Source organism: Microtus pennsylvanicus, chromosome 11 (genome assembly GCF_037038515.1).
Source record: "Microtus pennsylvanicus isolate mMicPen1 chromosome 11, mMicPen1.hap1, whole genome shotgun sequence".
In the NCBI taxonomy this organism is placed as follows: Eukaryota; Metazoa; Chordata; class Mammalia; order Rodentia; family Cricetidae; genus Microtus; species Microtus pennsylvanicus.
Genome location: NC_134589.1, coordinates 74,420,106 through 74,446,159, shown reverse-complemented (window position 1 = coordinate 74,446,159; position 26,054 = coordinate 74,420,106). Strand labels below are relative to the sequence as shown.

Here is a 26,054-nt window from a genome sequence, read left to right as displayed (position 1 = left end):
CTGCGTTAGCTGATTGAGTGTTGAGATAGTAGAGTGTGGCCCCTCACCTAACTTCTTCCCTCTTCTTGTGTTTTCTCCAGTTTTGTTTGTTTGCTTGTTTGTTTTAGATTAAGTATGATTAAAAAGTAGCTTTGAGGACTGAAGAACTGCTCAGCAGTTACAGATGCTTGCTGTACAAACAGGACAAGAGTTCAGATGCTGCCCCAGGTAACAGGAAGAACATCTCCAGCATGCCTGTAACCAGCACTGAGGGAGATGGAGGCTGACACCTTATAAGAGCTAACACTTAATCAGGCACTTCTAATAGACTCAGTCTATTGCTTGGTTCTCTTGTCTATCATAGACACAGGCAAGCCTATGGAAGGCAGCCTGAAGGACATGGGTTTTGGCCGAAAGAAATGGCCCTGTGTACAACCAATTCTTTTGAGAAATTAAGAAGATTAGATGGTTATAACCATGCAGCACGGGAGGTACAGTGGTCTTAAACTGGAGAGACTAACAGAGCTCCCCAAGTATGGTTAATTGAGGAGCCTGCAAGGCGGACACCTGTGTCGTGAGTGAAGGGGACTGGTAAGAAGTGTGGAGACCCTGGCCATACACAGTTCCTTTACTCCCCTGGGAGCCTCAGAAATGATCTTCCACTAATCTTCTGCTCCCTTGACCGTCCTCGAACAGCTCACTAGCTAGCCCGGTCATCCCCAGCACACTTCCCTTAAAGCACCTAAAATGACCTTTCTACTAGCTTATATGATATACGTCTTCGGATTTTTATAGACTAGGTGCTCAATGAAAGAAAACACTGAAGGAAACAAGAGCGGGTCAAAGCAACTCCTTCAGTACCAACCAGCTCCAGGAAGCAAAGTTTACAAATCAGTGTCCACCTATAAGAGATTAGGATCAAGGGGCCTTCTGTTCCTGTTCTACCATAAATACATAAATACAGAATGCAGAAAGTATCTCTGAATAACAAAAAAAGGGAATAAAAAGACTTATTTTGAGATATAACATATGAATGGGGAACAAGCATTTTGAAACACATCTGTAATCCCAGAGTGAAAGAGCCTGAGGCAGGAGCATTGTGAGCTCCAGGCTGGCCTTGCTACATAGCAGGTTCCAGGCCAGTCTGGACTACATAGTGAACCCTGTCTCAAATCAACCAACCCAGCAATGAATCAATTAGTAATGAATGATTTGGTAGCAAAAGAGAGCATAGAGATATTCTCAAGATTGTTAGTTCAAAAAAAAAATCCACATAATCCATGCCAGCTTACCGTAGAGACCCCGATTTCTTTTTCATAAGGATGTACCCTAAATTGGGGTGGGAAAAGGTGGGAGAAGTTAAAGAGAAAATTGCACATGTCATCAGAAACACTTATGACCCTTTCTCCTAATCAAGGATGTTGTCTCTGTTTTTGGTTGAACCGTCCCTGGGTAACTTTGGGCGATTCCTTCCCATCCCTTGCAGAAAGGATCTTCTGTCCATTCCCTATCTGGTGTAATCATCCATGTAGCTTAACATACTAGAGTGATGGTGGTGAACTTTTGTTCACTGAGACAAAGTCTCGAATCTGCCTAATGCACTGCTGGGGAACCAGTCCTTGAGGGGAGAATAACAACTTTGGACTAAGGAAGGAAGGCACTTGGTACTCTACTCAATTTCTAAGTAATTCTTCCTTTGAAACACCAGCTCATGTGCAGCCCACGCTAACGTCAGACTCGGAATGCTGGGATAGTCGGTACACGCTACAAGTGCCACCTAAATTAATCGTTTCAGAAACACGAGTTCTGAACAACCAGAGGGAAACAGTCTGAGGACTGACAGGCATATTCTTCAATTTTATTTTTATTTATTATTTATTTTTTTAGTTTTTCAAGACAGGGTTTCTCCGAGTAGCCTTGGCTATCCTTGAATTTGCTCTGTAGGCCAGGTTGGCCTCAAACTCAGAGACTTTTCTATTTCTGTCTCCCAAGTGCTGGGATTACAGGAATTGTGCCAATCACAGCTAAGAGACAGGCATATCCTTATTTCCCGTTTTCTGTCCAGTCACATGAAACAGGTCAGTAATGGGCTCGTGTACAATGTTTTGTAAAGCCCATGGCTGAAGTTCTTACCCAAGGAATAGACTTCACAGAGAGAAACACTGTGTATAGTTGCATAACTCATGGAAAGAGCCATGTAGGCCTGGGTGTCACCTTCAAAGAGTCTGCTCCAGCATTAGACAGGGGGCTTCTTCCCACTAATGTCTCATCTGCCTCTTCTACTAAGTATATTCCAGAACATCAACAGTATCATTGTGGGAAACAAGCGAGATCTTAAGCGTAGGACAGGAGGAAACACGCCAGTGGTCTGATAGTGACCTAAGAATGTCAAGTCTACCCAATATCTGTTGTGTCATGGTGCTTCATTTCTCTTATGGAGAATATAGTGTTTCCTTTTAATGGCAACAACTGAAAGACAAAGGAAGGACAGGGTTAGGAACAAGAGTGTTGCCAAGCACTGCAGCCTATTCCTGTGAGCCCAGCACTGGGATGTAGGAGGCCAGAGGATCTGGATGTTTGGGGCCATTCTCAGCTACCCAGTAAGGTCTGTACCAGTGTGGAGTACACGAGATCAAGTTTTACAGAACAGGAATCTTTGGAGCAATGGTTCAAGGTCACTGAGCAGAGCACTCACCAAGCACCAGAAATCAGCCACAGAGCTTTCTGCATCCTAACATAGACCTTTGGGAGTGGATGGTTTAACATGAATGTGTTGGATCTGAGGATATGAAAGCCCTGTGAACTCAAAGCCCCTATGGCATGTGCAGTCAGAGAGCCCTGGCCCTCCTTCCTCGGGGACAGCTGTGACATGACTTACTGGTGATAACCGCGGTGCACACAAGCAGCAGCAACAGCAGGACAGCGGTGGAGATACCGATATAGAAGTCCTTCGTCATGTTCTGTGCCATCCCTGAAGGGACAGATTCCTAAGGAAACAATAAATAAAATAACAATAGCAATAAATAAACAGCAGTAAACACAAGGGAGGGACATCAAGTGAGAGGAACAGAAAACACATGCTTGACCTTATCCTAGACTCTAGGTCCTAGAACTTCATCTTTACTGGCCTGTGACTAGTCTGGAATATGCAGGAAAACCCAAAGATCTGAGGTGGTAACAGGCAGTGGAACTCAGTGATTTCACCAATGTAAAATCGGTGTTTTTGGTGATGATGGAAACATGGTCTATGTTGCTCAAGGTGATTACACAGTAGATGCCTCAGTCAAATTTCTAACCTCATGCTTAATGTGGGTTCAGACATGATATATGTGATTATGTCTGCTTTCCTAGTCTGTATAAAAAGAGTAGTTCACCTCTAAGTTAACTGGCTCTCTGTGTGCTCAGCCCCTGGTCTGGTCCTTCATCACAGACCCTACTTGTCTTGTAAATTCAACTCAAGATTCCATATCTTTATAAATATCTAATACCAAATGGTCAGCATGGACATGTACACACAAATAGGACACATACTGAACAGGTTATATTTAACTAGTATTACAGATTCTTTTCATAACTGCCAGACCAGTGAGTACTAATGCTAATTTAGTCATTATATTTGTAGTGTCAAGCTGGGCATGTGACACAGGCGTGCAATCTCAGTACTCAGTAGGCTGAGGCAGGAAGATTATGAATTCTAGGCCAGCCTGAGGTGTGAAATGAGATGAAATGATGTGGATTATCCTTGTCCTTCTGTATGCTGAAATATGCATTGTTTTTATTGGTTGATGAATAAAGCTGTTTAGGCCAATGGCCAGGCAGAATATAAGTAGGTGGGGAAATCCAAAAATAGATGCCTAGAAAAGGAAGGTGGAGTAAAAGAGATGTAATGTAACTGCCAAAGAAGCAACATACCAGGGCATTACCAGGATCCCACAACCACGTGGTGATGCACAGATGAATAGAAATGGATTAATTCACAGGTAGACCTAGCCACTAAGTAGCTTGAACCATTGGTCAAACAATTATAATTGATATTGAGCCTCTGAGTAATTATTTCATAAGGGGCTGTGGGGACCAAGCATGAAAGAAATTGGCCCAGGGGGGCAGTGGGACAGGAAAACCTTCCTTACAATTCTCAAAGATAGGGGGTTCATTATGGTGGGTTTCATACCTACAATTTCTTGAAGACAGAGGCAGTATCAGGAGTTCAGGGTCATCCCCAGTTATGCAGCAGTTCAAGGACAACTGGACTGCATGAGACCCTTCTCAATAAAACAAGCAAAAGAAACTTACACCCAGCCTTTCCTTGCATGTTCTGTCAATAGGTATAAAAGCAGTAGGCCATTTGGCCCTATATAATATCCCAACCTTGTCTTGAGGGTTTTATTGTTGTTGAGCCGTTTTTTGGAAGCTCTCAAACCCAGTGACTTGCACATGCTAAAAGGGGCTCTGCTACTCAAATAATCTTCATAATCCCTATTGGGCTTTTTTTTTATTTCAACCACTATTTCTCCTGCACTTCTTACACAAACTAAAAATAACCTTGTTTCTTCCTGGAGCCAAAAGAGAAAAATTGCTATTCAGATATTACCTCTCCTATTTGTAAAAATTGAATTCTGACAAGAATCCTGCAACCGGAGTTCCTTAGATCTTTTTCTCAAGCTTACTATTGAGAAAATCTAGGGGGAAAATTATGCAAAATTGAGAATGTTTAGTACATTAATACTTTATCTGGAGTTATGTGTGTGGAAAAAATATCACCAGTGGACTCCAGAGAGAATGGTCATTGGGTAGAAAAGCAATATTAGAGGATCCTAAATGAACATCTAGAATTCAAACATCCTTTGTAGGCGTCAAACTCTTAGTTTCTTTACTTTCATATGTCTATTAATTTATTTATCTACAGTTTTTGAGACAGGGTCTCATCATGTAGTCCAAGAAACCTAATGGTGCAGGCTCATCTCCAACTTCTGATATCTTCTTCCAATTTCCTGAGTTCTAAGACTAAGGAAGCTACCACTAAATGACTCCCTTTCTTCTCTTCTTCTTTTTTGATGCAAATATCTATGAACTAATTTTACAGACATAAATTTCAAATGCAAATTGTTTCCTACAAGGTACACAAATGAACATAGCTCATAAATATGGGAGAAATATGCTTACAGTGTAATTATTCCAAGAGTTGTCTGAGGATGTCGCAGTGTTATTCCAATCTGCTCAAAAAAAGGAAAATAATTATAAATACAAGAAATCAGATGTTTTTTTTACTACATCTGCAAATAATACCCCATAAGACTAATATGTCTTATGCCATGTAAGGGATGGGAGTTATATGGCAGGATATTCACTGACAGAACAAGTCTTGAACATTTAGAAATTTGAAGTATATTTGAAATGTCTAATTTATAACAAGGAATCTATTCTTTTCATTGTTTTTATGCATCCATGGATGAAACACAGAATTCTCTTCCCACCGATATCAGACATATGTGTGTGCGTGTGTGTGCACGTTTGTGCGTGTGTGTGCACATTTGTGCGTGTGTGTGATATAAGGGTTGTGATGTCCTGACAAAGAACCCCTCACTGCATTTGACAGATAAAGCAGCAGACAGATGACTTCATATTTCTAATTTCAGGAAATGACAGATATCTCAGCAGGCAATGTACACACAGTGTCCAGTGGAAACACTACAGACCTATGGGAGTCCCCAGCTACTACTAAAGCTGGCATTGCCCAGCACAAATAGAGTTGGATGATCCATAGATTTCCTCCTTTTCACATTGCCGTGCTTACATTTTGCTCATTCTGAGAGCTCTTCCAAGGAACATTCCAAAGGCAATGACTACGTTTAGGCAGCATCAATGGTCTAGGCTCTGTTTGGGACTTAAGTAAGATCTTCCAGGAATAACGATGTAGAGCCTGGCATTTAGAGCCCTTTCCTCCCATTCCTGGACATAGACAAATGTCCTTCTGAAATCTCCATCACAACACTGTTTGCAGAAGAAAACTAGTCACATATGATTTCTGTAAACTACATCTCAGATCATTGTTTCAAAAGCGACAGCAGGAAGGGGATGGGGCACTTCTTGGAAACTTCCAGAGATCCATCTTAAGAGCCACCAACATCACATGTACACTCAATGCAAAGACACCTAAGTGATCTTCATGGAGAAGTCCATATGTGTGCCCCAGTGTGCCCTATTCCTTTCCTAAGCAGCTCTCTTCTTAGTGACCCTGTGCTCAGGATCTGAGTTAAATCTTGATAAACCTTCAACACTCCATCACATTGACTGTCCCTGACATTCTTTCCTTCAAAGAAGCCACCCAGTCTAGCTTGGCCTGAATGGAGGTGCTTGTGGAAAGGGACATCTGGAGGATTCCATTGGGGTGGAATGGAGCTGTGCCTCTATCTCTGTGAGCACTTACAATGTCAGATCTGCATTGCTGCAGAGGGTGTGTGCTCTTCAACACCAGCTTTACCAAGATGTGGACCTTCCAGGAGATCGGGCAGGGGGGCATAGTTACCTGCAGGGGTGTAGGATGAAGTTTCTGTCACCTCAGCTGTAGTCTCATGTGGGTAAGATGTAGTGGGTTCTGGAATGAGAACAATGCAAGAACTGTTTCAGCTTTGGAGTTTGGACCCCACTGAGGAAAACAGAAACAAATCTTACCATTGCCTTTCCCAGTGCCTACCCCAGCCCCCTAAGCAGGAATGACTCCTTCCTACTTATTTCCATATCTGCTGACTCCTCTGAGAAATGTACCCAAAGATGGGCAACTGCCTGTCATGGTCCCACTATCCTGAGCAAGTGAGATGTGTGTTCTAATATGCTAGACAACTTTATTGATCTTCAGGATTGCTTCACACTTCCCATTCTGGACCCCTGAACTCCTCTGAAGCATAGCTGATATTAACACATGGAGAACCAGACACTCAGTTAAGATCATGATTTATCAAGTCAAGGGTCATTTCACCTTCTAGGAAGAGCCTGGACGTTTCTCACCCCTCTTCACTGAGTCAAGAACCAGATTCTTCACACTTCTTTCAGGAAGATGTGCTCACTGGACAGCACAGACTAGATGGACCATTTCATCACTGAGACCTTCTCAAGGTAACAGCATCACACTGGTGATGGTTCCCACACTGCAGTCTGCCTTGTATTCTCTCTCTCTCTCTCTCTGTCTTTCTCGGCTTGTTGAGTGACTAAGACAAGCTCTCCTGCCCACATGGATTCACAAATTAACACTTCTCTTCTATCTCAGTTTTCACTGAAATCAATAACCTATCCACATTCTCCAGACTCAGCCCATGAGAACATCCCCTGATGCAGGCAGAAACTAAGTCTTGAAAAGTTCTGCCAACTCTGAGAGATCCTCACAGTTCTTCAGTGTGTGCAGCTGCCTGGAACAAAGGGATTTTCTCAAAACTCCTATGCTATGCGTAGAATGCTCATGACTGTGGAGTTCTGACCATGGAGTCAGAAGAATCAGCTTCCAACTCAAGTGAACAGGGACAGAATCTGAGCCACTTTCTGTCTCCATAACTTCCACCATGAACTTTCTGACTCTGCCAGTTGCTGTCACTATAAAACAGGAACAGATCACGGTTATATAGGACACATATGTCTGAGAATTAAACACTGCAACATAAAGCATGTAGCATGCTTGCCGGTGATCAGGAAATGCTAAATGTCAACTTCCCTGAACTATGACCTCAGTTGGAGGCCCAATTTCAAAATGGATAAAAGGGGCAAGGGTCTCCCTAACTTGACCCTTGTTCTCAGTCAGTCCTTAGTTTTTCATCAGAAAGTCGTGTCCAACTGGGCCAGATTCCTACCATCGCCATCAGCTCTCCTAGATCAATGACGGGCCTCAGTCTGGCTAGAGTGAATTCCGGGGAATCTGATATAGAGAGATGGCGTCCTTCATGTTTAAGCTCTTACACACCGGAGGGTGAATGCAGCTTAAGACTGGAAAATTAGAGCATTTGTGAAGCTGTTGTTGGGACACAGCTAAGGACTCTTCTCCTCTATTATACTTCTGTCTTGACCCGGTGTCTGTGTGTCCAACAGACACTTACAAGAGGGACTCTGGGTCCTGAACCACGTTGGGATTTACCTGGTGTGTGAGTCTGTGCTGGTGTTGTAGGAGTAGAGGTGGAGACTCTGGGTGATGCTGGTATATGTGTGGATCCTGTTGACAGAGTCGTGGGTCTCTCTGTAGTAGTGGGTCTTTCTGTAGTTATGGGTCTTTCTGTAGTTGTGGGTCTCCCTGTAGTTGTGGGTTTTTCTGTGGTTGTGGATCTTGTGGGAATTTCTGGATTTGAAAATCAAGATGAAACAAGGATCATTCCAGCAAGAAGACAGAAGAGCTTAACTGTAACACCAGTGAGAAGCTGTCCAGAGATGCTCCTCTCCTTTGTCTTTGGCCAAGTAAGACAGGGCAGGGCAGTGGAGACAGCTCCCCCACAGGAGGAGTAAGACAGGGCAGGGCAGTGGAGACAGCTCCCCCACAGGAGGCACCTGCACTGACAGCAGGGACATGAGAACAGAGCCCGTTCCTAAGGACACATTATAAATGACAGCTGTCAGGTCCTCTGGTCTCTCAGCATCTCTGTGACACTGAGAGGGCATGGGGGACTGGGACTTCTCTCAGTGGTGACCAACTTCAACCACAGTTCCCAGGTCCAGAATGTTTTTTCTCTTCAGTAAGTCCTGAGAGAATACAGCATACAGCCCTGCATCTTAGCACACACATCCCACACAAACCCCAACTCAATCCAGTGTGTGTTTACCTTAAAATGAAGAAAAACCTGTAGTGTTCCTAGTGTAGGGAGATGGATGTGGAGCATCCCCCTTAAATTCAACACATGTATTTATTCATTTATTTGTGTGTTGGTGAAATGTCACAAATGTGGATGTCAGGGGATAACTCTGCAGAGTCTGTTCTCTCCTTCGGCCATGGGTGATATAGACATGAATAATTTGTATTAGTATAGATTTTGCTTTATTGATAGAGATTTACGGTCAATTTTGTTATATGTATAAATGTTTCTGATGTAACTTTTACTTGATAACTGTTTTGTTATACGTAATTTTGCTATGTTAAGGTTAAAGCCTTCCTTTTTTTGTTTAAACAGAAAAAGGGGAAGTGATGTGGGAGTGTCATATATCAATCTGTTGATTTCATTGGCTAAGCAATAAAGAAACTGCTAGGCCCATTGGATAGGCCCACCCTTAGGTGGGTGGAGTAAACAGAACAGAATGCCGGGAGGAAGAGGAAGTGAGGTCAGACTCGACAGCTCTCCTCTCCAGAGCAGACGCCTTCAGAGAGACGCCATGCTACCTGCTCCAGGGAAGACGCACGCTATGAAGCTCCGACCCAGGATGGACTTAGGCTAGAATCTTCCCGGTAAGCGCACCTAGGGGCGCGACACAGATGATTAGAAATGGGCCAGAACAGTGTTTAAAAGAATACAGTGTCCGTGTAATTATTTGGGACATAAGCTAGCCGAGCCAGGCGGCTGGGGATTTGGGGACGCAGCCCCGCTGCCGCTCATATTACTACACATGGGGGCTCAGGGATTGAACTCAGGTCACCAAGCTTTGCACTGGGCGCCATTCCCTACTGAGCCAGCTCACTGACCCTCCACCCCTTTCCTATAAAGAGCCAGATAGTAAAGTGTCTTGGGCTCAGGAACTAGAAAACAGGTGTTCAGGAGCAAGCGCTATGCCCTTCAGGTTGAAAGTCACTTTGACAACACAGCAAGGAGTTGGTGTGGCTGTGCTGCAATAAGACTATACACACCAGCGAGTGGTCTGGTTGGTTTGCTGATAGTGTCTAATGTGCGGGCATAGGCATGAGCATAATGCAAACCTTCCCCGGAGAGTAGAAATCTCTGCAGGAGAGAAAAGCAAGCATGGGAACAATCTAGTCAGAAGATCACTAGGAGACCAACTAGGAAGGAAGCAACAGCTCAGGAGCTTTGCTGTTCTTGCTCTGGGGTGTTAGTCTCCCAGGTAGATGGGAAGTCCAAAGGAGCCATGAGGGTCCCAGGATAGCTAGAGATGGAGCTCCGGGTGTTTAAACCAAGAGAAAAATGGAGACTGAGTTGTTAAAGGGTGAGGCAGAGTTGCTGGCTCACTTATGGACTCACCGAGTGGTCACAGTGTCTTTGTAAGCACTCTTCTGTTATGAATTTCTTAGCTTCATAAAACCTTGAATTAATGAACTGAGATTAGTAATTTTATGCTATCCCCCTTCTGGTGCTGGGAATCTAATCTCAGGGTTTTAGGCAGGAATGTGTGTTACACAAGTGCCTTTCCAAGCTAAACCTCAGCCCTTACTTGGTTATCGAGTTTGCAGTTCTAGGGACAGAAGTCAAGGCTTCAGACAGGCTAGACAAATTTCTACATATCCCCTAGCGAGATTTTTCTTTAGCGATTTGTCTTTGTGTGTGTGTGTGTGTGTGTGTGTGTGTGTGTGTGTGCATGTTTGCGCGTGTGTGTCTGTGTGTGTATCTGTATGTGAAGCTATTTTCATGTGAGTGATTCCCCTTGGAGTCCAGAGTCATTCAACTTCAGTCAGGTAAATAGTGCAACTTCACAACTGTGATGGGCACTTAGAATCTTATTGTCTCCTCCCTCAGCTGTCTCATCATTCTTTGCACACTCTATGATCAGCTTCTTCTGGCTTCCCTAAGTAGCCTCCCAGCCATACTTTTCAAGGCAGCTCCTTGCCCCATCAGAATGGACCTCACCCTAACAAGGTATGGTGGCACCTTCCTTTAATCTCAACACTGGTGAGGCTAAGGTGTGGACAAGGAGATCCAGACCAGCCTGACTTACAAAGCAAGACCCAGTCTCAAAATCAGTAAATCAATCAGTGAACAGAGCCAGAATAATGGCACAATGGGTAGAGGCACTTGACTTGCAATCATCGCCAGCTGGTTTGTATCCTAGAACTCAAATAAGGAGGGCTGGAGAGATGGCTCAGAGGTTAAGAGCATTGCCTGCTCTTCCAAAGGTCCCGAGTTCAATTCCCAGCAACCACATGATGGCTCACAACCATCTGTAATGAGGTCTGGTGCCCTCTTCTGGCCTTCAGGCATACATGCAGACAGAATATTGTATACATAATAAATAAATGAATGAATGAATAAATAAATAAATAAGAACTCACATAAGGATATAAAGAGAGCACCGACCCTGCAAGTTTTCCCTCTGACAAATTCACCATGGCATGCAAACCCACCAGACACACATCATCCACAACAGCCACATATTAATAAATGCAGTTTTAAAAATCAAATTAAGCATACAAATAACAAAGTCTATAATTTGAAAGACTTTAGAATAATATCCTTATTTTAAAAATATAGAGACAGATCAGTATTGATTTCTATTGGCTGTATAAGCCCTTGGTAAGTGTAGGTTAGAAACTTCACCAGAAGCCAGGAAGTCTTCACGAACCTACTCTTCTGGTCAATGCAAAGAAATCAGGATATGTGATTCAAGAAGGAGAATGTAAAGCCTGGTGGTGGTGGAACACTCTAATCCCAGCACTTCAGAGACAGAGGACCTAACCAAGATCGGAAGCCCCATACTATGTCACTTATGCTACGGTGAACCAAATCACATGACAGGAAACTTCCCTCCTGAATGAAAAAGGAAAGGAAAGGAAGACATGACTGTCTACCTATGGTGGAGGAGATGGTTTATCGTAGATATGAGGGAGAAAACAGAGGCACCCAGAAGGTTCCAGAGTGAACATGACCAGCTAACTGAACTGGTCAGGTGAGGAGAGGGGAAGCCAGGAGCCAAGAGTGGTGGCCAAGAGCTCAAGATCCCAAAAGGGCCTGTATAACCAAAATGTCTGGGTTATACAGGGAAGAGCAGGTGGGGGAAGGGGAGCCCAGCTGAGTCCTTGGGCTGGAGAACTGAGAGAAGGGGTGGGGCGCACCAGGTACTGGTCTTACTGAGAAAATGGCAGCCAGTGTCTGCTTTGATATGTTAGTAAACACCTTAGTTAGCCTTCACCCTGGGACCTTGCACCTAGGACCAGTACCACTAAAAGATTATAACAAGTCAGACTTTCCCCTTGCTCTGGGGGACTTGCCTGAGACTCCTCAGGGGGAATGCTGAGAGGATTATTTTGCAGGCTGCTCTGTGAGGAGGATGCTCTGTCTGCCCTGCCATTCCAGTAATGGCAGCTATCTCTAGTCCTCCTTATCCCCATCTCCCTCCCACATTCCTGCTCTTAATGAAGCTCCTCTCCAGGTTGTAAAGAGAAGGCCGTCCTTCCCTGGAAGCCTCTTCATATCCCATCAAGGGATGGACCTCACAGATTGTATGGTTTCTGTCTAATGTTCTCCCTCCCAGCTGGACGTCCAATCTTGGCCTTGAGGCCTCCTCATTCTAACAAAGCTCATTGGACGGAATTGTGTATCTGCCTCCTTTCTGGACTAACCGCTGTTGCTCATGCTATTACACTGCCGAGTGACCATGAACAGATATTGGAGGGAATACTCTTCTATCAGGACATTTCCATTGTTCAAGCAAAAACTTATGCGATAAGATAGAAGACCTATTTTTAAAACCCAAGGCAGGCTTAGAACTCCCTTTGTCCTTAGAGGAAAACAGACAATATTAGCAAACAGAGGACTTAGTTCACTTGCAAGAAATAAACAAAGGAAACCATGAAAGCTTACCTGGTTTAATGTCCAATGAATAGGTCACATAACTAAAAGATCCAGGGATTTCCACTATACAACAATAGGGACCACTGTCACTCTGAACAGCACTCTCTATTGTCAAGGACACATTTCCTTCTGAAATATTCCCCTTTAGCTGGTATCGGCTGCTCCTCTGATAGGTGACGTGGTATCCATTGGTCCAGATAAGTGTCCTGGCACAATAAAAAGACTGACACTCCCCGAGGCCCCAACATGTGGTAGTGATTTCGAGATGCACTGAGTAATTACACGGCAGTGTGACAGGGTCACCTGCGACCCCGTTCACTACTAAGGAAGAACCCACAGTACCTGGAATGCACAAAAGTGGGAGAGAAATGGAGAATTAGTACCCAACATTTTCCTAAAATTTTGATTTTATTCCTTTTCAGAAAAATTTTGGGGTGTTACTCTAGTGGAACTTAATTTAGGGTGTTATGAAACTGAGTCAAGTGCTAGCCCACTGAACTACAGCTCCAGCCCTTTGCTTTGGGACAACGCTCTTGTACACTGTAAAGATTTGTCACTCATATTGGTTTAATAAAATGCTGATTGGCCAATAGCCAGGCAGGAAGTATAGGTGGGGAAACCAGACTAAGAGAATTCTGGGAAGAGGAAAGGCAGAGATGAAGTCATCAGTCAGATACAGAGGAAGCAAGATGAGGATGCTGCACTGAGAAAAGGTACCAAGTCACATGGCTAAACATAGACAAGAATTATGGGTTAATTTAAGTTGTAAGAGCTAGTTAATAATAAGCCTGAGCTAATAGGCTAACCAGTTTATAATTAATATAAGCCTCTAGGACCAGGTGGAACAAAAACTTCTGTCTACAACTGTTCTTTATCATTGGTGTTTGTGTGTGTGTGTTTGGATTGGAAGGAATGATACCATAAGGTTTGTTGTTGTCATCCTTTGGTTTTCTGAACCAGGATCTCAGTTTGTATCCTTGGCTGCCCTGCAACTTGCTGCATAAACGGGGCTGACTTCCAAACTCCCAGAGCTCCGCTGCCTCTACCTCCACAATTCTATAATTAAATATTCAGTTTTGCTGCTTGAATTTGAACACTGTAAATATTTTCCTGTTACCATATTCTTCCTCAGTGTGATCACTTAGTGGATACACTTGTGAGCAAAACAGCCTATCTTTGGCATGATATTCACTTGCTTTTTTTCTTCTCTTTTCTTCTTCAGTGTGTATATTTCTTTTGGAGACAGGGTCTTGCTCTATGCCTCATGCTGGCTGAAAAATCACAATCCTCCCACCTCTGCCTCCTGAGTGCAGGGTACTTAGCATATGACATGGAGACCAGCTCAAATGTTTCATCATTAAACATCTAAAACTTTATTTTAGAAGCTGGGCCCATGGCAACTCTTATATACCTAGAACTCACTTGTAGTCCCAGAACTCGGGAGGTAGAGGGAGGAAGATGAGGAATTCAAGGTCAGCTAATTAATAAGTTCAAGACAGGCTTAGGTTTTAGAGACCCTGTCTCAAACCATCTCCCCTCCTCCCCCACAGGGCTGTGACAACAAAATCACTAACTCTTCCCCACTTCTCATCAAAGAGCAGAGCCAGGGCTTTAGAAAAGCACTGTTGGCTCCAAGGCAGAAATTTAGCAACTTCAAAATCAATTGGCAGAAAGGGTTTGAGAAAACCACCAGGAGGGGCTGAGGCTTATTCTGAACTTTATAATTAGACCTTAACACACACACACACACACACACACACACACACACACACACACACACACTAAGTAGAGGTCCCTTCTTAAAAGTTGGTGACATTCCAGAACTTGAGCAAAACCTACTTGCCAAGTCAGACCACATAGTCAAGAAGTATGCAACCAATAATTTAATGATGCAATTTAAAAAACTGAAATAATTAAATATAATTCTTTTGGTGATGATGGGATAGAATTCCCAATACCAATAGCTTCCACAGTGGCCTTTAAAGCAACTCTGAGGGCTGAGGATGGTGCTCAATGATACAGGGCTTGGCTAACCTATGCTATTCCCTATGGTGGATTCTAGCACTGGAGACAAACCAATAAACAAACAAAAGCACAGAACAATGGACTGTGGTTTTCCCTAACTACTCACCTGAATGCAGATCTAGGCTGTGAGTTTGGGGTATGATTTAGAAAGCACCTTCCTTGTTCTATAAAATGACTTTATTTCTTGCTAGGACACTCATTACTTGATTTTGCCAAATACTGTTATTGGTTGTTTTCTTATGCTTTTGGCTGTTTTGCTCTTTAGGGGCCTACCACCGAGCTACCAAATAAATCACATGGAGTCTTACTATTATTTATAAACGCCCAGCCTTTGCTTGGCTTATTTCTAGCCAGCTTTCCTTAACTTAAATTATCCCACCTACCTTTTGCCTCTGAGCTTTTTCCTTTTCTTACTTCTGTATCTCTTACTTTCACTCCTACTTTGTGGCTGGCTGTGTGGCTGGGTGTCTGGCCCCTAGCGTCCTCCTCTCTTTGTTCTCTTGCTCCTCTCTTTTTCTCCTTCTATTTATTCTCTCTGCCAGCCCCGCCTATTCTTTCATCTGCCTATCTATTGGCGGTTCAGCTCTTTATTAGACCAATCAGGCGTTTTAGACAGACAAAGTACCACCGCTTCACAGAGTTAAGCAAATGCAGCATAAAGGAATGAAACACATCTTGGCAACATTAAACAAACGTTCCACAGTGTAAACAAATGGAACACATCTGAAGATAATACAATAAAACACCTTTGAGGATCACAAATGAAATCCATACTATTTTAATTAAGTCATAGAAATCTTTTATTTCTCACCAGTGACCTCAGCTCTTTGGAGGTAGAGGCAAGAGGAGCAAACGTTTGAGGTGATCCTCAGCCATCTATGGAGTCTGAGGCCAGCCTGGACTAACTTAGAGCCTGCCTCAAAGACAATTATGTTTCTTGTTCCTTTTTCTCCCTTTAAATAGAACACTTTGAATTAGAATGATTTTAAGTTAAATAACTGGAAATGGTTTTAGAAAGAAAAAATGCAGAAAGAAATGGCATGAAGGCTGACTTTGAGCAGTCATCATGCGTGGAAAGCTCTGTTTTTAATATTTTATGAACATTTGACTATAATATGTGTGCATGTACACTCCCCTTGACTTCCCCATCACATGCATGGACATGCAATCAATCATCCTTACTTCTCCATCACATGCATGGACATGCAATCAATCATCCTTACTTCCCCATCACATGCATGGACATGCAATCAATCATCCTTACTTCCCCATCACATGCATGGACATGCAATCAATCATCCTTACTTCTCCATCACATGCATGGACATGCAATCAATCATCCTTACTTCCCCATCACATGCATGGACATGCAATCAATCATCCTTACTTCTCCATCACATGCAAGCACGCGCACTCATCCCTACATGTCCATCACATGAATGCATGCATTTTCACCCGTTTGCCTGGCATGTTCTTGGGATCAGGTTTATCTAGCCATAAGTTTTGAAATTCATACAGGTTAAGCAAGTTCATTGGAGCTATAATTTAACCTGGTTCTCTGCTCAAAAAACCCCAAATGTTTGTCATCGGTTCTGACACCTCTAGCCTCCTCAGCATCCCCCAGCTCATCCACTCACTTACCTGGGAGAAGAAGTATGAGGCCAGAAATGAAGACTTGAAGATGCATCATGGTGCTGACCTGGAGGACAAGGAGAAGACGCTCCGGTTGCTGTGGCCCTCAGCACGCTGTACCCAGGCAGTTCTTTATTCAACTGTGTTCTCTTGGTAGAATTTTTAAACAAAGACCAGCCCTCTAACGGCAAAGATGCTCCAGTAGAAGGGCCTCCTGATGCTGGAGGAAGAAAGAATGCTAAAGGTCAGAGTCAAAGTTGTCCAAGGTGTCTTAGATCTTTGAATTGCCATTAGCTACTAAGTTCTAAGTTCAGCTTCTTCTTCTTTTTTCTTGTTTTGTTTGTTAAGACAGGGTTTCTCTGTAGCTTTAGAACCTGTCCTGGAACTAGCTCTTGTAGACCAGGCTGGGTCTCCAACTCAGAGATCTGCCTACCTCCGCCTCCCTTGTGCTGGGATTAAAGGCGTACACCACCACCACCCAGCTCTAAATTCAGCTTCTAACAATCTACTTTTAGATAAAACTTGAAATGCAGGCTGGGTTGGCTTCAGCTAGCTTCACCCCCTCTGAGGCTGGGAAGGCAATAAATGCAGCATCTTATGACCAGAAATCTCTTTGCTTTGCTGTAGCCCCTGCCTCATGAGCCATCAGTGGGATTGGTTGGTAGGCTGGTTGGCCTTTTTATTTATTTAGTTATTTTTGTAGGATCTTACTGAACCTGGAGCTTGTTCTGCCTCAGGTTGGTCTCTCACTTATAGAGACCCTCCTCCTCAGAATGCTGGGATTACAGGCCTGACCCAACACACCCAGCCCTCCCTCTGTGCTTTGTATAAACACTGACTCCTGGCTTCCATTTCTGGGACTGTTAAGGTCTACACTTGGCCTGAAACTCCAATTTCTAGGAGGCTGAGGAAGAGCATGAGTTTAAGGCTTATCTAGGCTCCCTGGGTAACTTAGTAAGACCTTGTCTCAAAATCAAAAGTGGGAAAATGAGTTTGGAAGACTCAGGGCTAGGATTTGCCAACATGCTGTGATTAGGGTTTTTTTTTTTTAACGATAAAATAAAAATTATAGAAGCTGGGGAAACAGTCCAGCTGGTAGACAACTTCCCCAGCAAGCAGGAAGCCCTGACTTTTATCATTTCATCCGAGGAACTAAGCCTGGAGGTGTACTATCAACAGCTGGGAAAAGGAGGCTTGGAAGGTCAAGGTCATTGGCCTTGCTGCTTCAATTCTAAAGAAAGCCTGAATTTTGAGGGGCCATGTCTCCCCAGGTGGTAGTAGCCTTGCACTCAGGACAGAGGCAGCCAGGTCTCTGTAAATTCAAGGTCAGCCTGTACCACCACCACCACCACCACCACCACCACCACCACCACCACCACCACCACCACCACCACTTTTTTACACCTGGACTGTGAGGGGAAATACCAGGTCAGAAAGCCAGACAGCCTGAGGGGACGCAGTTCTCCAAATACAAGAAGCTGCATTCTGGGGAAGGCGTGCGCTGCTTCTCAACATAAATAAATACATTTTAAAATCTTCTCAGGCTTTTCTCTGAATATCTCTCCTAACAGTTACAGAACTCAGTGACTTCCCAGTCATTGGAAAATGAAATCCAGGAGCTGCAGAGGTGGTTCAGTGGTTAAGAGCACTGGCAGCTGTTCCAGAGGACTCTGGCTCAATTCCCAGCACCCACGTGGCAGTTGACAACTGTGGATAGCTCCAATTCCAGGGGACCTGACACCCTCCCACACACATGTATACAGACAAAATATCAATGCACATTAAATAAAAATAAATAAATCACTAAAAATTTAAAAAGAAAAAATGAACACCAAACTCCAAAAGCTACCCTCCAGCCCCCACTGGTCACGCCTTTCCCCTCTCCAGCACTCCAACGAAAGCGAACTTTGCTTCTGGCCTTGCCGAGCTCCCAAACCTAACACAGAACCTCAACTTCCAGCAGCTTTTGTGAGGCTTCCCCTTTATCCTCCAAACAAATTATTTCCTACAAACATTTTTACTTTGCAAGACTCAAAAGTAAGGATAGCACTGCAGCTATATCTCTGCCCTAACTTCCCCTGTCTCATTGTCACGTTGTATACAATATTACACAGTACTCACAGACACCAGGTGTACCAAACTGTTTTCTACAGCTTTCTTCTTAATTTTCATGTTAACTTGGCTTAAGAAGGGCTTTAACAGACTTTGTAGACTCCCCTTTCTGAGGAGTGAATGGGGGATTGGGTGGAAGGAAGGTATGTGTGTGATGGAAGGGCGGGGGGGGGGGAGCAGGAGGATGCGAGGGAGGGGGAACTGTGGTTGGTATGTAAAATATAATCAAATATAATCAAAAAATAAAAGTTGCCTTAATGTCTAGAGATCTGCCTCCCCTTGTCGTAATGTCCTCCACACAAACCCACATATAGTACAGAAACTCTTCTCTCCAGCATGAGTCTGCAGAAGACTGTACTTACCAGTTAGGTAGGAGAGCCACGGCTTCTTGTAACAGTCTCTCCTTCTAGTCCTTTGCTACTGCTGAAGGCGTCCAGTGCTGCCGATGGATAGAGGAGTCTCTCCCAGAATTCCATTCTTATCTCTTGGCCACACCTTCAAGTATTTTGTTTGAAAACTGTTTCTCATTGGTTCTATAGTCTTTCACCGGATAGCATCTGTTTACTGGCTTAAACACTTAAAATAGCACTCAGAGGGACTAATGTGGTGCACACCTTTAATCCCAGCACTTGGGAGACAAAGGCAGACAGATCTCTGTGAGTTTGAGGCCAGCCTGGTCTACAAGAGCTAGTGCCAGGATAGGCATCAAAGTGACAGAGAAACCTCGTCTCGAAAAAAAACCAAAAAAAAAAAAATAGAACTCAGGAAGTAGAGGCGGGCTGATCTTGTGAGTTCCAGACTAGCCTGGTCTATATAGAGAGATCCTATTTCCAAAACAAATAAACACAAAAAAAAGAAGAATCAAATCTTGGTTGGAATGTCTCAACAGCCTCAGCAAAGGTCCTCACCTGAGTGCAGACTCCAGGCGTGCGCGCGCATGTGTGTCTGTATCTGTAAGTCTTGTTTATTCTTTTAACCTGACCAGAACTCTGAGGTCTAGATGCACAATAAAGTCTTTAATCTATGTTTAAACCTTAGCTATTATTTCAGACATTTTGGCTTTGAAAGCCAGACCATTGTTGAACCTCATTGTTAGGTGGAGGCTAAAATAAAAGAACCAGTTCCTGGAGGAGCTTTTTAAGCTTGAGCAGTTTCAGTCCAGATGAGGAATCCTTTTACCCACCCTGAAAAACCGTATTTAAAAACTAGTAAGTGTAATGGTCTGTTCTGTCCCTTTAAGAGACAAGCTACGCTCACCCCCCACGCCTGCCTTACCCTCAAAGGCAAGCTAATCTTCAGCTTCCACCTGAGTTCTTTCTCTTTTCCATCTCCCTCTCTAAGAGGCAGTATCTGTCTCTCCCTACTTCTCTCATTCACCCTTCTGTTTCTCTCTCTCTCTCTCTCTCTCTCTCTCTCTCTCCCCCCGCCCCCCGCTCTTCTCCCTTTTCTCCTTCCATTTCATAACCCACTAAATAAGTATCCAACCTCACTCTTCATGGCATGCCTATCCATGTCTCTGTCTCTTGCCTGCTGCATGGCTCTCTGCCTGGGACCAGCTGCCTTCAGAGACCTGCATGGTCTCTTGGTGTGCCCATCCATCTGTCTCTCCTCGTGGGACTTGCTGCCCCTCATGGCCCACTACAGCCACTCGGGAACCTGCAGCAATTTTACTTAATCCATTACAGTAAGTACTTTTTTAGCCTCCCCTAGCAGGCTGGATCTCCGTGAAATCAATTTTCCCAGAGTCCACTGGGGTATTGGTCTTTCTTTCTGACCCCTTCCTGAGTAAGGACCCTCTGTTTTGGATTCACTTGAGCCCAAACCTGGCATCTGGCCGAGACATCCTGCATTAGGCTGTCCAGTCTAGGTATACCATACCTTGGTCTGAGCAGCTTTGAAAGTTTTGTGGACTCCCCCCACTCCAAACGAGTGGCCTGGTGGAGGTTAGTTACCAACAGTTCTGCTCATAGTTTCTGGGAGAAAGATCTTTCCCTCTGGTGTCTTCTATCAGCCTGTGGGTTTGAACTGTCCAGTTTTCCTTTATCACGGACTCTCAGGCAGCTTGGGGGTCATAGTATGTCATCAAAATATCACTGATCTTAGGTCCGTCTGTCGGGCAGCCAGGTCTGAAGCCTACCAAAGAAGGGCAACAATTTGTAGGGGAAACCAAATGGCTTCTCAGAGAGCAAAGATTTTGAAATATGCTTTTCCTAGCGATGAGAAGCCCTCTTCCTCTACAGATCATATTGTGGACATGTCCGATAGTAAAAGCAAACCAAGTGATGGTCCATGCATATGGTTGTGGACTTTCATTTTGCCCATCAGAGAGCCTGGGTCAGATCAATCAGTGTTGCCCTCTGGGCTGAGGTACCTGGCTGGGCTCAAATCATTTTGGTTAAAGTAACTACAACAGGTCCCATGTACCTGGTTTCATCTTTCATCTCCTGACCGTCATGGATGGGCACCTGTGTCATCAGGCAAGAGCTAAATTGATGGCTGTGGGTTTCTCGAACTGGAATCAAGGGTGAGCCAGGCACAGGGCCTGGTACTGGGTCACACAGTCATTAGACAGCCAGCATTCTGGTGCTTCTCAGAGGAGGGCATCAACCATGTTGTGGGGTGCTGTGAATGTAAGATCTTGATCCAGATTGAACTTGCTTGGTTTTTCCCCTCCATTAAAGTAGCAGTAGCTGCCAGAGCTCTTAGGCAGGAGGGCTACCCTGTGGCTATAGGGTCTAGTCGTTTGGGCAGGTATGTCACAAGGTATTTCTATGACCCCAAAGTTTGGGTGAAAACTACTTCTGCCTTTTGTTAGTACAGTCCAGATTTGGGACCTGGTGCCCCCTGTGAGTTGGTGTATAGAGAGAACCTTTACTATTTCCATAAACTCTGGTTATCTGGAGGCAGCAATATCCAGCTACACTTAGGAACTCTCAAACCCGTGTCTGACTGAGTCTTTGGAGTTGGGATCTGAAGGATGTCAGCAATCCTCCTCTGAGGCAGGCTCCCTTCACCTGGTAGCCAAGATAGGTAGCCTTCTACAAAGGTGGCTCCTCTCTCTCTCTCTCTCTCTCTCTCTCTCTCTCTCTCTCTCTTTCTCTCTTTCTTTTGGGTTTTTCGAGACAGGGTTTCTCAGTAGCTTTGGAGCCTGGCCTGGAACTAGCTCTTGTAGAATAGACCAGGCTGGCCTTGAACTCACAGAGATCTGCCTGTTTCTGCCTGTTCCTGCCTGTTGTGCTGGGATTAAAGGTGTGTGCCATCACAGTCCGGCTAAAGGTGGCCTTTCTTAGGCCACATTTTTATAGCCCAAGGTCTATAACTACTGTATATAACCCCAGGGACTCACTCTTTTATAATCTATTTTCCTAGAAAACCCCAATGGAAGGGCAGGAATACTATATTTAGTGTCTGTAAATCCTGGAGCAACCTGGTCCATGTAAATTGCCCACTCTAACCTCCTGCTGGGTCTGTCCATTTAAAAGCAAAGATGGCTTGACTCACCTCTGCCAGTGGGAAGCTGAAGAATGCACCTTTCAGGTCCAAGACAACATGCTCCTGTTTCTCTGAAAGAACCAGACTCCTGAGAATCAGAGGTCCCAGGTTTCTTCACAGGCAGGAGAGGCATATTCCACGGTAACTGGCAGGGCACCATGGCGCCTGTCTCTTCAACCCAGACAATAGGAACTGCAATTTCCCCCTTTGTTTCCAGGATCTTTAAGCATTGCTTCATCTGGATAGAAGTAGTTGAACTGGTTAGATGGACAGGAGCTTGGTGTTGGGCCAGTCCTGGGTGCTTGGTTTCTTCTGACAGGATGAGACACCAAAATTTTGCCGGGTTCTCTAAGTCTAACTGTGTCTCATCATTAGAGAAGGTGATAGTGTCTTTCGGTTTATGTAAAAGGCCTTGTCCCAATCAGTTCTCTATTGTTAAACAGCCGTTATGCTGCCTCCAGCAACTGGGACCTCCTTATAGCTTTAAATTTTTTAAACTTTATAACTTTTTTTTTAAATGTCTGGGACTGACTGGGTGACAAAGGAAATCTTTTTAGTAGCTGTCTTTAATCCTTTAAAAGGGAGCTAGCAAAATTGTTTAAAGTCTCTTTGGTCGGTGCTGGACATAAGGGAAAATCTGTTCTGCCCAGGCTGCATTGTCTGGCAGCGATTTCCTACCCAGCCCAGGGGTGTTTTGTTTTGTTTTGCTTTGTACTTTTTTTTTTTAAGAGAATGGTGGGTTTTATGATCATTGGTTGAAACAAAGACATAAACTGCAAAAAGAGAAAGAAATAGAAGTTTCTCTTTTCCTTTGGACTCAGTCAAGGGGACCTTTGACCCTTCCCTGGGATTGTGATGTGGGATGCCCCTCTGTATGCTGTGAATATGCTTTATTACCACTGGTTAATAAAGAAGCTGCTTTGGCCTATGACAGGACAGAATATAGCTGGGCTATATTCTCCACTTAGATGGCAGGGGGCCTCGAATGAGAGGCCCAGGCCCTGGGCTCTCCACAGTGCCACACAGGAACCAATCTTGACCTTGAGCAGGAACCAAGCAAAAAACAAACAAGAGTTCCTATTCCCAGAGTGGAACAGGTAGAGGGTGTTTTGGGTTTCTCTGGGTAATCTGGCAATGCCAAAGGATTTCATTCCCCAGTAGGAGGGGGCACAGGTCTTAAGATGAGTGAGGGTAGGATCTCAAACAAGAAAAAAAAAACACCTGCTCAATACAAGAAAACAAATCCACAGAAACACATCGAAGGACATACACACAGACTTACATACAAACACACAAACACATACACATGCCCACAGGCTTACATACAGACATGCAAACACACAGACTTACACACATACATATACACATACAGACTTACATACAGACATACAAACACACACACACACACACACACACACACACACACACACACACAGAGTAAAAACAACCAGGGGTGCTCAGCACACATTCATACACCTGAACAAACGGAAGGACCCAGTGATGTCTCATATAGACATATGACATTGGATTGTCAGAACCACCTGATCTGTTGAACCTGCCTGGAAAGGAGAGTGAAGATTGAGAAGAGAAAGAGACAAAAAACAAAAGATAGAGTCAGGAGGGCTCTCAGTGAATACTGTGGCCTTGAATTTATGTAGTGATATTTCATTTGTATTTTAATAAATAAAGTTTGCCTGAAGTTCAGAGAGTAAAACACCTGCACTGATTGACCTTACAGACCAGCTAGTAGTGACACACCTTTAATCCCAGTAGCCACGCTAGTGTGCCTTAGAAACCAGGTGGTAGTGGTGCACGCCTCTAATCCTAGCACTACAGAGGAATATAAGATGGGAGGAGATAGCTCTCAGTCTCATTCTGAGATTCTTGGAGGCAGGATCGCCATTTAAGACTGAGATAGAGGCAAGAGCCAGCGGCTGGCTGTTTTGCTCTTCTGACCTTCAGGTTGAACCTGATTTTTGTCTCTGGGCTTTTATTAATCATGGTACAAATTTATTACTCATAGGCCTTTTCTACCCAAAGCAAAAGGGAAGGGCAGTAGACTTCCTTACCATGGTTCAAGGAACAAACAAGCATAATCACCTTCTTAATTCCAAAAACAGCTAATAACCAGGCCTTTGGTCAAACATCCTGTTATTTGGCCTTGAGAAGCATGAACTCTCTGACCTTGAGTCAAGATGGAAATAGAATTACTCTGGGCTCCCACCCTGGATTAGCACTTAAACCAGACACCTCCAACGTGCCCAACAGAAGGCATCTTAACCAGACTTACCTCTGAAGGTGACAGACAAGGTGACTTCCTAATTTATTTCCTTTTGAGTTCTTCAGACCCCTCTGAAGCATTAGGCAGTTACTGACCCGGAGTCCTGGGGACCTAGAGTATCTCAGGTTGAGCATGCCCTAGGAGTCTGCTGATCACCACACTCTTCCTCACTTCAAGGGGGTCCACGACCCCAGTGTCTTGAGGTCTAGTCTACAAGATTTTGCTGAGACCTCCAGAAATTTTGTGAGGTATTCACCATAGAACACTGCTAAGACATGGGTTATTTGAATACAAACTCTTTATTTGCCATGTGGCAACTGTACTGGATGTTCGGGATCCCATTGTAACATGGACCCTTTTTCAGGATGAGCTTTTAAGCACAAAAACCATGTCCTGGGTTCACATACTTCAGTTAACAAGAACAGTTAGCCAGAAGTGGAGCTACAGAAGCTAAAAAAGCAAGGTTATAACATTTAGGAACTTTCTTAGAAGACTATAGATTTAGTACTTAGACTTTCCCCGAATTATATAGATTATGATGAATTAGACTTTATTTTGTTTTGGCAGGTGTTGTTGTCTATGTGCTGAGATTTACAGCCTGAATGGCACTTCCATCATGGAGTCTGTTGTGCTAAGGTCTCAGGGCCTACTAAGGTCTGGGACCCTGTTACAACAGGAAACTGGACGTGACCATTTTCTGTTCTGGCAATTAGAAGGTGCTACGTGGTTCAAAGTAAAATGTTTCCAGAAGGTATTGTCACTTTGCAGGGCTTCCTCATCTCCCCCAACCAAAGAGAGAATTAAATAAACCATGCATGGACTTCTTAAGGATGCTGAGGACAATGTCACAGATCTGCTTGGGACTCAAACTTCTCCTGACCCATCAGCATCTGAGTGGCTATAAGATACTGCCCCTACACCCATTTAGATGAGTCAGGCAATTTAATAACACAAGACAATGACAACTTATTTACACGCATTTGTTTTGAGGTGGAAATTTCATGGAAAATATCACCAGACTCCTCATCGTGTCTCTCAGGTAGAGAAGCAGCTGCAATAGGAGGACTGTACTTTGTAGCTGTATGAATTTTGTCATTTTATCATTTGAGATTGTAAAAACTCAATAATATATGTATGTTAAAAGAATTTTGTTTAATTAAATTTGCTTATTATTTTATTTATTTGTGTGTGTGTGTGTGTGTGTGTGTGTGTGTATAGATGGGAATGTATACCTATGCATTCCTTGCAGGTCAGATGAGAGCAATGGATCCCCTGGAGCTAGAGTTACAAACCGTTATAGACCCTTTACATGGGTGCTAGAAATTAATCCTGGTCCAGTGGAAGAGCCGCAGGCACATAAACTGCTAACGCATCTCTGAAGTTTAATGTGTAGCATAAAAATTAGACGAAGGGGCAGCAGGGGCCGCAGCCTGGGCCTTGAACTGAATAAGGGAGGAAGCAGCTGAGTGACAGATTTATCACCCTGCTTCCTGACTGTGCACACAATGGCACCACCATTGTGCCTCACGTTGCCGCTGCCACCAAGGTTTCCACCATGAAGGACTGTAACCTCAAACTGTGAGCCCAAATGCACCCTTCCTTCCTCAGAAGAATTAACAGAAAATAAATTTCTTTAAGGAAAACAAAACGAGTCTCCAAATCAGGTATTGGTACAAAGATGGAAGTATTTGAATTAACATGATTTTGTTTTTCAGGCTAATTACAACTAACTTCCTTCCTTCCTTCCTTCCTTCCTTCCTTCCTTCCTTCCTTCCTTCCTTCCTTCCTTTCTTCCTTCTTTCCTTCCTTCCATCTTTCTCTTAATAAGACAT

At 43.9% G+C, this 26,054-nt stretch overlaps 1 pseudogene; it reads right to left on the bottom strand.

The window, feature by feature from the left end:
- Positions 1-1,267: 1,267 nt before the first annotated feature.
- Positions 1,268-16,395, bottom strand: LOC142831631 (hepatitis A virus cellular receptor 1 homolog; annotated as a pseudogene).
- Positions 16,396-26,054: the final 9,659 nt, after the last annotated feature.